Raw genomic sequence first — 11,268 nt, 5'->3', positions numbered from 1 at the left:
TTAAAAGTCCCACTCCAGGTCTCTTGCAGCCACCTTTAAGTACTGGAAGATGCTGTAAGGTCTCCCTGTAGCTGTCTTGTCTCCAGAGTGCACAATCCCAGTGCTGAGCCTGTTTCCACAAGAGAGGTGCTCTAGCCCTCTGATCCTCCTCTGTGATTCTCATCTGGACCCCTGGTATTTTTTTTTTCCCCTGCTAAATAAGAACAGAAATTTATAACTTAGTAGAATTGCTAGCACAAAAAGGGTGTGACATCTATAAATACTTGAATGTTACAAACAGTGAGAAATAAGAATGTGTGTAATCTGAAAGTATAGGCAAACAAAGCTCACAGGGAAAGAGGAAGAATTGACACATTTTTGTATGTGTGATATGTAGTAGGTTGTAAGAAGTTACCCAAGAAATTACTGGAAATACCCTATTTAAAATGAAGATATTTGAATGGAAAAATTATTGTTCCAAACAGCATTTCACTGCATAAAAACAGGCACATCTGAGTCCTCCAGTCTTTGCTTAGCAGGTCTTTAATTCATTTAAGTGGGAAGTTCTGTTGTTGCACGAAGTGAAGGATGTAATGATCTGTTTCTAGCCTGTCTCAGTAGAAATCATTATTAAAATAATATTTTTTTGTATTTTATATGTTATAACAATAGAAATAATTATTAAATTATCATCAGTGTTTCTGGACAGTGGAGTATTTGATAACATTTCAGTTCAAAAGAAAACAACTTCTGTGTAGATATTAGCACCTTTCTTTCTGCAGCATGGCACTTCAAAACTTTTAAGTAACAAATGGCATTAGATGGGGAAAAATGTTGTTTCTCTGCACTGACTTTTTGCAACAAATCCTCTTCTCAGGAATTTGATTGTTCACGGGGGGGGGGAATTCATCTACAAAGAAGCTCAGCTAGTGGTAATAAGATTATTATTACACATCTTTATATCCCACTTGATAGTTGGTATATGCTAATTCTTTCTTTCAGACTGTGGAAAAAAAAATCAAATAATCTCTCATTTGTGGGTTTGGTATCTAAGCATAAAATGCATTTAGGCAGTTGGTGTTGTAGCATAAAGTGCAGGGAAGATTTCATTCTTAAATACATGACTGCTCTGTGGCTCTTGCAGTCCTAACATCACTTCTTCAAATCTCTAATAATGTCTTGAGGCACAAAAAGCTGCCGATAGTCATGGTTGACACCTGTTCCTTATTTTAGTAAGGGAGTGCTAGTTAATATAGTGTGTATCACTGCTGAATTAATATACAGGAACTGTGTAAGCAGCTCCTGCCTTGTGTGATGTTTCTTAGCCCTCTGTACATTGGTCTAATTAATACTATAGATTCCCGACTTCATTTATTATTTGATTAATATGCAATTTCTTTCTCAGATTCATCAGTAAGATCAACACAATATCAATACTCTTGTATTCCCCTTCCTTTCTTCACCAATACACAGCAACTAATTTCTTTCATTTTTGGCACATCATCATTTAATATTTACTCGTTGTAGCTTGGTACCAAAGGAATAATTACTTCCTAATCGCTTTGCCTTCAGGGGGTTCTCCACTTGTGTCTGGGGAAAAAGGGCAGTTTGGTCAGCTGGGGGGAACGTGTCTGTGTTTCCTTTGTAAGGACAGCCCTGTTGTTAGGGCAGGGCACTGTGTGTTGAATTCTAATGCCTCGGTGCAAGAGCCAGCCTGTTCGGAAGGGGCAGCGTGGGAGGTGTTGGCTGCGATCAGCCCGGGAGCTCCCTGGGAATGAGGAGCTCTGGAAGTTGTCCGGACCCTTGTGCCGATGGGGAGCGCAGCCCTTCAGCGTGAAACACCTCATCCCCCCAGTACCTACTAGGCTGCTTTGTTTAGCAGCCAGGAAGCTCAGGTACCTTTTCTTTAAATATTTATAATTTTGCTGCCGCAAAATATTGTCCCTTCAAAAGCAGTTGGTTGTATCCGTGCAACAGAAGTGCATCGGCATTGATTTTTATGTGCATTTGGTGGATTTTGTAAGATTGTTATAAAATTCACGTGTGCTTGTAATAAGTCTTATCTTGGATTGGCGAAAGACTATGTAACAAAGGTAACTGTTAATGTATAGAATGTGTATTTTCAAGGAAAATTGTAGAAAATTTTCAAAGGTAGCATGCTATGGTAAGATATACTTAAACCACAGAATGGTACCTTTAGTTCTGGTACTAAGGTTTTGATTTTAAATTAGCACTGGATTAGTTATCCGTCTCTGTCAAGACTATAATAAAGAGCTTTTGTTGCAATCCATCATAGGGCTTTTGTGTTATACACTATACATAGAAACTGTTAACAGGAAGACTAGATTAATGCAGAGAGGGAAAATGTCATCAGATAAAACATAGGTCTCAAAAAGCAATTTCAAGTTCCATACTATGTTATGCATTAATACATTTTTAGCCTTTGGGGAAAAGAGGAAAACTTGTAATCAAAATTTAATTTAAACATTCTTGGCTGTACCTAAATTAGAACCCAGGATACTTCCAAAATTGTTATTAATCAAATGACCTGACAGGATCTCACTAGGAGAAAATTAATGAATACAGGCTATTCTGAATAATATTTAGTAATGCTGATAAAAAAATGTGCAGCTCTTTTTCTAATCTGACATATAATAATTTAAAATATTTCTATTTCAAGGTAGCCATCTTTGTACATGTATGTTATGCAAATATGTTGTGCATATGCTTCATATTTTTAAAATTAACTTCTTCAGAAAGCTTAATAGAAATACAAGTGCAAGAAGTCACTATTTTTTCTTGATTACTATCTTAAAGGAGTGAGTTGTGGTTCCATATGACTTGAGTATTTCTCCATTAATATATGGACACTTTTGGTGTTGGTTTTTTGTTTTGTTTTGGGGGTTTTTGTGTTGCTTTTTTGTTTGTTTTTTTTTTATTTGGTTGGTTTGGTTTTTTGTTTGTTTTTTAAACTATCATTACAGCTTGTGCCTGTTCAGGTATAATGATTCTCGTCTTGTCTGTGAACTATTCACAGGATTGATTTTATAAATCTTCACTGTAATTTAGTTTTATATTGGAAGGAAATAAATTGGTGATTAGTATTTTGTGCCTTTAGGATTTGGATTTGGAGAATACAATTCTATTCTATCCAGTTTTTGATACTGATTTGTAAATCTAAAATATGACAGGTCATGGAGGGATTGGGTCATCATACCTGTGACAAAAGTTTTAGTTTTGAGATACTAAGCAAAATGATAAGGGAAATCAAGCCTGAATACCAATTAATTCACATCTAACATCTGGAAATCCTTAGTGATGTTATTTTATTTTTTAATAGACCTAGGAGAGTTTTTTAATCAGAAATTTTAGTCTGTGTTCTGCAGTTTTTGTGTTATATGTACTTTGGTGCTAAGCTGTTATACAAAAAAAAAATCATTATAATTTTCTTATTTCTATTTTTGCTTAACAACTTAATGTGAAGGAAATTTGTAAGTTTAAATGTTTCTTGCTGTAGACATGCTAAACAGTGTCACGTCTAGCTTTGTTCATTGAATTTTGTCTGTATGCCAGGAGTGTAACTGGCTTAGTGCCTTATTGCCCCCAGCAGTCCTGCTGTTCAGAGTAGGTAGTGTTCAACCTAATTTGTTTTTGATGTTTTTTATTATTATTTTTTCAAGAGCAAATTGATTTAAATAACTTCTTTATTAAGATGAACAGGATATTTTTACAGGTATTACCAAGACAACTGAAGTAATGATGGCTGGATTTTTTTTTCTTTCTTTCTTTTGTCGTAGATTTGTTAAAGCTGACATGAATGATTCAAAAGACTCCATAGAAAGATGGAAAATGTTGGGAAGGTAGTGGGAAATGAAGGAAGTAACCTTTGGTGCTTAATAAATTGACAAATTAGTAGTAACATGTTTATATTCTGGAAGATCATAGGTGAAAACAAAGGAAAAATCTTCAGTTATGTGAAATCAAGTAACCTTGTAAAAAGAACCTGTCTTGAAAAGGTACAGTTATTAAGCTATTCCTTTTCCTTAATAGGAATTCTGCTTTACAGTGGGGACAAGATTTGAAAAATCCACATGCTCTTTATTTCACCCTGTTACATTTTGCACTTGTATTGGGAAAAAAGAAACCAATATTGGCCTGAATATTCTCTCTTTGTATTTAGTATACCTTAAGCTTTTGCTCTGTATGTGTAATCATAGTGAAAATTTTCTGGGGAGGGGAGGGGAGGGGAGGGGAGGGGAGGGGAGGGGAGGGGAGGGGAGGGGAGGGGAGAGGAGAGGAGAGGAGAGGAGAGGAGAGGAGAGGAGAGGAGAGGAGAGGAGAGGAGAGGAGAGGAGAGGAGAGGAGAGGAGAGGAGAGGAGAGGAGAGGAGAGGAGAGGAGAGGAGAGGAGAGGAGAGGAGAGGAGAGGAGAGGAGAGGAGAGGAGAGGAGAGGAGAGGAGAGGAGAGGAGAGGAGAGGAGAGGAGAGGAGAGGAGAGGAGAGGAGAGGAGAGGAGAGGAGAGGAGAGGAGAGGAGAGGAGAGGAGAGGGTATAAATGACGGTGACAACCTCTCACCTGCATACTGGGACAAAAGGGGCCAGAGGCAACCTGAACAAAACACAGGTGGAAGAAATTCCAGACAAGTGAGGAGGGACACTGAGGAAAGCCCAGAGTTAAAGAGCAGGTTGTAGCCAGAGTCCAAAGGTAAATTATTTTTCCCAGCAGAATGGGAAATGGTGTACAAGCCCTGAGGGCTGGACTCACAGGGTGGGAAGTGGTTGCTGCCTGCTATGATGATGTATTTTGTTACACAGAGCTCATTGACTTGACCCAGATTGCAATTTCACTCACTGAAAATATGCTGGTGTTTCCTCTCAAACTTGAGATAGCCCCTGTAATTATGAACTGATATGTCAACTTTCTCCTCTGAAATGTTGCTGCTGTTTCTGTTAATGAGGTTGTACTTGTTGCCTTGCTTCTGGGGAGTTGTTCAATTTCTTTCCACCCATACCTTGCCAGAATTGCCTTCACTCTTATGATACTAATTCATGGTAGTCACATGCCACGTAGGGTTTAAAATACAGCTTTTTCTTCTCCAGTGTAAAAAATTATGGCCCTTTTTAAAAATTTGTTTTGCTGAATAAATATTAAACTTCGAAATTTTGACAAGGAAGTAGATGTGGCTGTGGTTTGTGTCTAATCAAATTCAAATTAATTTACAAATGTTTTTTCATCTGCTTTAAAAATGAGTGTTCAGGTAAGTGTGCAGGTGTGCATACAGGCATGGGGGAGAGTCTGCAGTCCTGTGATACACATCTGAGAGAAAATTGGCTGGATGGAAGCAGCTGAAAAATAATTTTTTAACACTGTAATTATGCCTTAGAAATTGAGTGGAACTCAAGTCCTACGCATACTTTTGACTGTGCTCTCTTTTCTGCTTATCTGATGTGACAGATGAGATGACTACAGATTGTTCTACAGGAGGAAGATACTAATTGGTACAGACAATTAATACAATACAGAAGTCAGTCAATATTAAATACAGAATAAATATCACAAATTAATTTAAAAAGTATTTTGCGGTTATGTGAGGTAGGTTGGTTTTTGCAATCTGTTGATTACTGTCTTGCTAATCAAATGCTTTACTATAAAATGTTATTGAGCTAGAGTCTTCAGTGACCCATTGACATATTAATCTATCCTTGAATAATCTTATCTTCAGTTCAGCAGAATATTTAGAGAACATTTTGAGTGACTGTTGTTGTTGTTATTACTTGAGGAACAGTACTTTTATATTTGTGACTACAAATAAAATATTAAGTATTTTAGTGGTGACTCTGTGGTTTAATAAGAAATTATCAACTTCCATTCTATGCCCTCTACAGTCATTTCTCCTTAGGCTGACCAAACTCTTGTGGCCAGTGACAGGACTCGAGGAAACAGCATGAAACTGAGTCAGGAGAGGTTTAGACTGGATATCAGGAAAAGCTTCTTCATCCAGAGGGTGGTTGGGCGCTGGCACTGGCTCCCCAGGAAAGTGGTTACAGCACCAAGCCTGTCTGATTTCAAGTGTTTGGACAGCACTCTCAGGCACAAGGTGTGATTCTTGGAGTGTCCTGTGCAGGGCAAGTTGGACTTGATGATTGTTATGGATTTCATCCAGCTCAAGATATTCTGTGATTCCATAAATGTGTAAGAACTTTTTTGAATAGACAATCTATTATAGGAGGTCATAAGATGCAAGTGATTCATTTTATGCTCATTCTTAAAGAGCAGGGATGTCATCCTCAAATTCCAGCAATATATATTCCACATTTATTTTCTTTCATCTTTTTTTTTTTTTTTTTTAGTTACAATAAAGTATTTTCCTAGTTAGTTGCACTTAGGAAATGTTTTTTTGAAAGTGAGTTGCAGAAGACTGAGATTTGAGGGAAATGTTCCAAGGAGAAGGTTTTCCATTCTGTAACATGGTACACAACAGAAAGGATTTCAGAACTGTAATTTTAACACATTTCTGTTGAATTGCCAATTTAAGATGTCAGTTGTCATCTTGTCAGTTCTAAGATGTATCCTTGAAGGGATGTTAATTTCCTTTAGAGTTTTAAAATTGTTATGTTGACTCAGCAGTAGGTGGTTGTGGCCTACTTTGTTGAAGGACATCACACTGTAGGTGTCTGCTTCTTCTTCAACTTGTACCTGATCTTGATCTTTCAGTGCAAGCTGCAGAAAAACAAGGAACACAAATTCTTTGCACATTTGCCTTTCGTTGAAGAGGTGTGTATTATAAGAACTTCATCTTTGGATTTTCTGCAACTGGTATGACTTATGATGTCTTGTAATATAATGAAAATAAATTTTGCCAGGAGAATTAGCTTGTTTTTTAAATTTATGCAATTCTTATTTTACCAGATTTGTTAACACATTTAAGGTTTTTTTTTTTTTTTTTAGTAGCTTGTATATAGTGTAGATGCAGTTAGTACATGATTATGTAAGCAAATATAAAAACTATTAGATATTCTATTTGTGTTTCCTAGGGTGGGTGGGGGAAGTGTTAAATTGATCGTAGCTTTTGAAACTGTGGTCTGTTCTGCCAGCAGCTGGAATGTGATCAATTAAATGGGGCAAATGAAAGGCATTGCTGTTGCACATTGTTGCAAGTAGTATTGTAATACTCAGGTCTGAAGATATACTCTACAAATGGCTGGAAATAAATTTGACTCATCAAAACAAGGGCATTCAGTGCTGGATTATTAGCATGTTATGGAAAAAAATTAATAGATCAATATCATTCATTAATGCTAAGAAAATAATGACAATTTTAGTAAGGATGAAATGTAATCTAATTAGAAGTAGACTTTCATTAATAAAAACCGTGTGATTGTGAAATTTCATTTCATTCTGAAAATGAAACTGAAGTGTAGTTTAATTTCTAGTTAAACTGTTGGACAGGTTAGTTCATTTTCCCCACATTGTTGTTGTGCTTTCATTCCTACTCGTCTTACTGTACTTGTTAGAAAACCTGAATCTTTACTGTGACTACTGACATTTCAGATTTTTCACAAGCTTCTAGTAAGTCACGTAACATTTCTCCACACATCTTGCAATTCTGAAATATTTCTGCGGGAGGGTGTTGAAGGGAAAGTACTGGCTTGTTGCCTTCCCCAGTGCCCCCCAGGGCTTTCTGTGAGCACCAGCAAAGGGACACTGTCCTGCTCAGAGCCAAGGGACGTGGGCGTGGGACACAGGTGCCCTGAGAGCTGAGAGGTTTCTGAGCTACTGCCAGCAGTGCTTGAGCACTAGGAGACACAGAAGAGTCTCACTCACCCCCTAAGACACCCTAATAGCTGAAGAGGACTGTGCAACACACTCAACAACTTGCTTTTTGATAAGAAGCATGGTCAAATCTCATTAAGGCTGTTCTTCTGAAAATATTTTAATTAACTCATTAGCACCATTGTTCTTCTAGTTTTTTAAGTACTAGGAACTAATTGAAAAGCAAGTTGAGCATTTTACCGAATTCCTGAAAAATCATGTATGGAAGCATGCTAGCTTAACAGAAACATTAGGCAGGCATTATGTACACACCTTTGTATTCTGTACTCGTATTCGAAGCGTATATGTGAGGGAGATGAGTTTGTGCCAGCCATTGTGCAACTGAAGTAGCAAAGGGTTTTGCAAAGAAGATTAGAGTTGGCTTCTCAAGTGGATTCCGAGTGCTTCAAAGGATGCATAGGAAGTGGGGCAGAAGAGTTTTCAATAGTGGCTCTCCAAAAGACATCAGCATCTCTTTGTAAAATTTCATTTTAAGATCACTATGGAGTAAAGTACTTCCAGTTATCTGAGTGTAAACTAGTGCCACTTCACTTCAGAGCAGCTGCCTCCAAAGATTTACATGGAAAGGCATGGAAGAGGATGTAGTTGTGTTTGAGGATTGCCTTGCCTTCCTGAGTTCTGAGCTGGGAAGCAGTGGAGCTGAGGGCAGGGAGACCTGTGTGACAGGAGGAGAGCTGTAAACCTCTGAGGAGGTGTCATGTAACCTCTCAACCAAGGCATCCTCCCATGCACTGACAAGCTGCTTCTCTCTTCTGCCTGGCTGGGGTTATGAGCACTTTCCAGGGCTTACTTGGGAGTGACATGGCAACAGGATTTCATGATCTAGGGATGAATTTTTCCTTTGCTGCCCCAGTGGCTTGGGTAATGCATGGTTTGGGAGCTGGGGCAAGGGGGTGTGTGCAGGGTGAAGGTGTGTGTGGATTTTTTTTGCGTTTTGCCTAAAGGATATAATAGATTGTAACAATGCCTTTTTGGGTTTTTTTCTCTTTCACAGTTCTAAAGTGATATAATAAACATAACGATTTCAGATTTTTTTCAGCTTTCTTGTTGTGAACTACTTTAGGAAAAACATCTTTTATAGGAGTGAAGAAATTGTGTGAGTACAGTAAAGTTCTGTTCACTGCTGCACACCTGTTATTCCTTGTGTTGAGATCACTAGTTGCAGTTGGGAAGGAACCATCAAGACCTTCTAGTGGTTGCAACAAACTGCAGAGAATATGAGGTCCATAATGGGCAAATTACCAGCAGGTACTTTTGTTGTATAGAGCATCCTGTGGCAATTAGTTCCACAATTTATTAAACAGTGTGTGAAATACCTTTTCCTTTGTTTTAAGCATGTTTAAGTGCTATTTTCCTTTGTTGCCTCCCTTGTTTTGTTTCTGTGGGAAACTGGTAAATATTCTCTCTTCAGGCTTTGCACAGTTTTCAAACATTAGGCATATTTTTGAAGGCATCAGTTATATGTTTTGCCATTAGTTTCCCTTCCAAGTTTATTCCTGTTTGAAAACTACACCTTTTAGCATACTTGCTGTTCCTGCTGCTATCTTTTCTTGTTATACTATGTGTTCATGTAGGACAGCCACAACAGCATTATTCAGACATTAAAAACTGTTGGAAGTGTGAAATTTTTCTGTGAAAATGTTTATTTATATACTTGTTTGGACCATCTTTAAAAGACTTGTCTACTTGGTATTTATGCAACACTGTCATTAAAGCAGTAATCAAGAAAGGGCTCAACTTTAGAATTAATATTTAATTGCTTCTGTAGAACATTGCTCACATATCATTTGTTGTGTTTCTTTGACAGGGACAGAATGATTCCTTTGTTTTCTGTTGGGGAACCATGATAACAAACTTGTAGTTAAGTGTTCATGAACACTTTTTCATTGCTTCTATCTGAGACAGTGTTCAGATTTGCACTTTTATTTAGTTTGTGTGTAAAGTCTAGCTTTTCCAGTCACTAAGTACCTAAGTACTGAAAGATTCAGGATATTTCTGGAAAATAAAGGTAAATAAAAAGCATAGATTATTTTTGATTGTTCTGTCTAGAAAATAAAGGTGGTAGACATGATGTTAAAATTCAATGAACAAGATGCAATCATATCCTGGAAACACAGAGGTGTTTCTCAGGTCCACTTAAGGATCCCACTTGGGTCCATCAGCTATGAGCCCGGGCTTCAGTGAAAGAATATACTCCCAGGAAATGAGGTGAGGAGAAATCTAAGCAGTCTGTGAGGTCAAAGTACTCCTTTACAGTCACCTTTTCCTCTTCTAATTCACTGTGCCATTCTAGGTCAGCAAAATTTCAGCTCTACCTTATCCTATTATGCAAAAAAAACCCTCTCATTTTTGACCAAGTAAAGATAACAGTGGCTAAATAGATGCTGGAGGCTCAACACAAAGCCCTGGCTGCATCCTGAGAACATTTTGGGGTAAAACTTCTAAGCAGAGGACAGATGAAACAGACAGGCTGGATGGTTGAGGAACTAGGACTGCATATGGGTTGCATTGTGGAAAACATGCTTTCCTTTTGGTCTGGAGAAAGTGTAATCTCTTCTGCAGTGGGAAGGGAGAATAAGTTATACCAGCCATAAATGCATCCATTCTCTGTATTTCAAGTGGGAGTCTCATCAGAGTATTACATGACAAATGATGGGAAAAATACAGAATTGCAGGGAATCAGCTTTTTGTGAAGAAGAATTTTAGTAGATGGGTCTTAATAAGCAGCACTGATAAGATAAGGGATGTAACTTGCCCTCTGGGAAACTCCTTCCATGCATGGAAACTCCTTCCATGTCATGGGTGCAGAAAATTACTGGCCTGGGATTCACAGCCTGAGACAATTCTTGTGCTGTCTGTAGAACTAGTAAAGATTCTTGCTGTATTTACCATTTGGATTTGAAAAGTGTGAAGGGGTAGGATTTCTGAGTGCTGTAGTATTGCACTACAAGTCTACTGTGGAGACTTTAATATTTGAGGATGCATTGTTAGCTGAATTACTTCTCAGTAGCAGTGTAGGGGGAAGGGCAACATCTTCTCTTTTCTTGCTTTGACTATGTATGATTTAGAAGTGATGTTCAGATTAGAAGGGTGACTTCTGCTGGTAACATGACATAATGAATGAATCATATCTACCTTTTGACTGTAATAGACAAGAACTAGTTCGACTTTGACCTCATAATAAAAGGACTTTTTGTTGGACTTTGCTTGCCCCAAATAAGGAAGTAGTCCATCAAGAGCACAGTCTTTGTCTAATGGTTTTATACTGCAGATTTTTCTGTCTTTTTTGGGGGGGGAGGGGGGTTGAGATTTTTAGAAGAAACAAGAACTGTAAAAAATTGTCGCTTCACTGGAATCAGAGTCAGGTAAAGATTTAAAGAGAGAGAATGAAATAATCTTTCTTTGGGCCAAGAAGAAAATATTTAGGTACTCACAGAGCAATGAATTCCATCAGTA

The sequence above is a fragment of the Cinclus cinclus genome, chromosome 3, assembly GCF_963662255.1.
Source record: "Cinclus cinclus chromosome 3, bCinCin1.1, whole genome shotgun sequence".
In the NCBI taxonomy this organism is placed as follows: Eukaryota; Metazoa; Chordata; class Aves; order Passeriformes; family Cinclidae; genus Cinclus; species Cinclus cinclus.
This window is presented reverse-complemented; position numbering follows the sequence as displayed.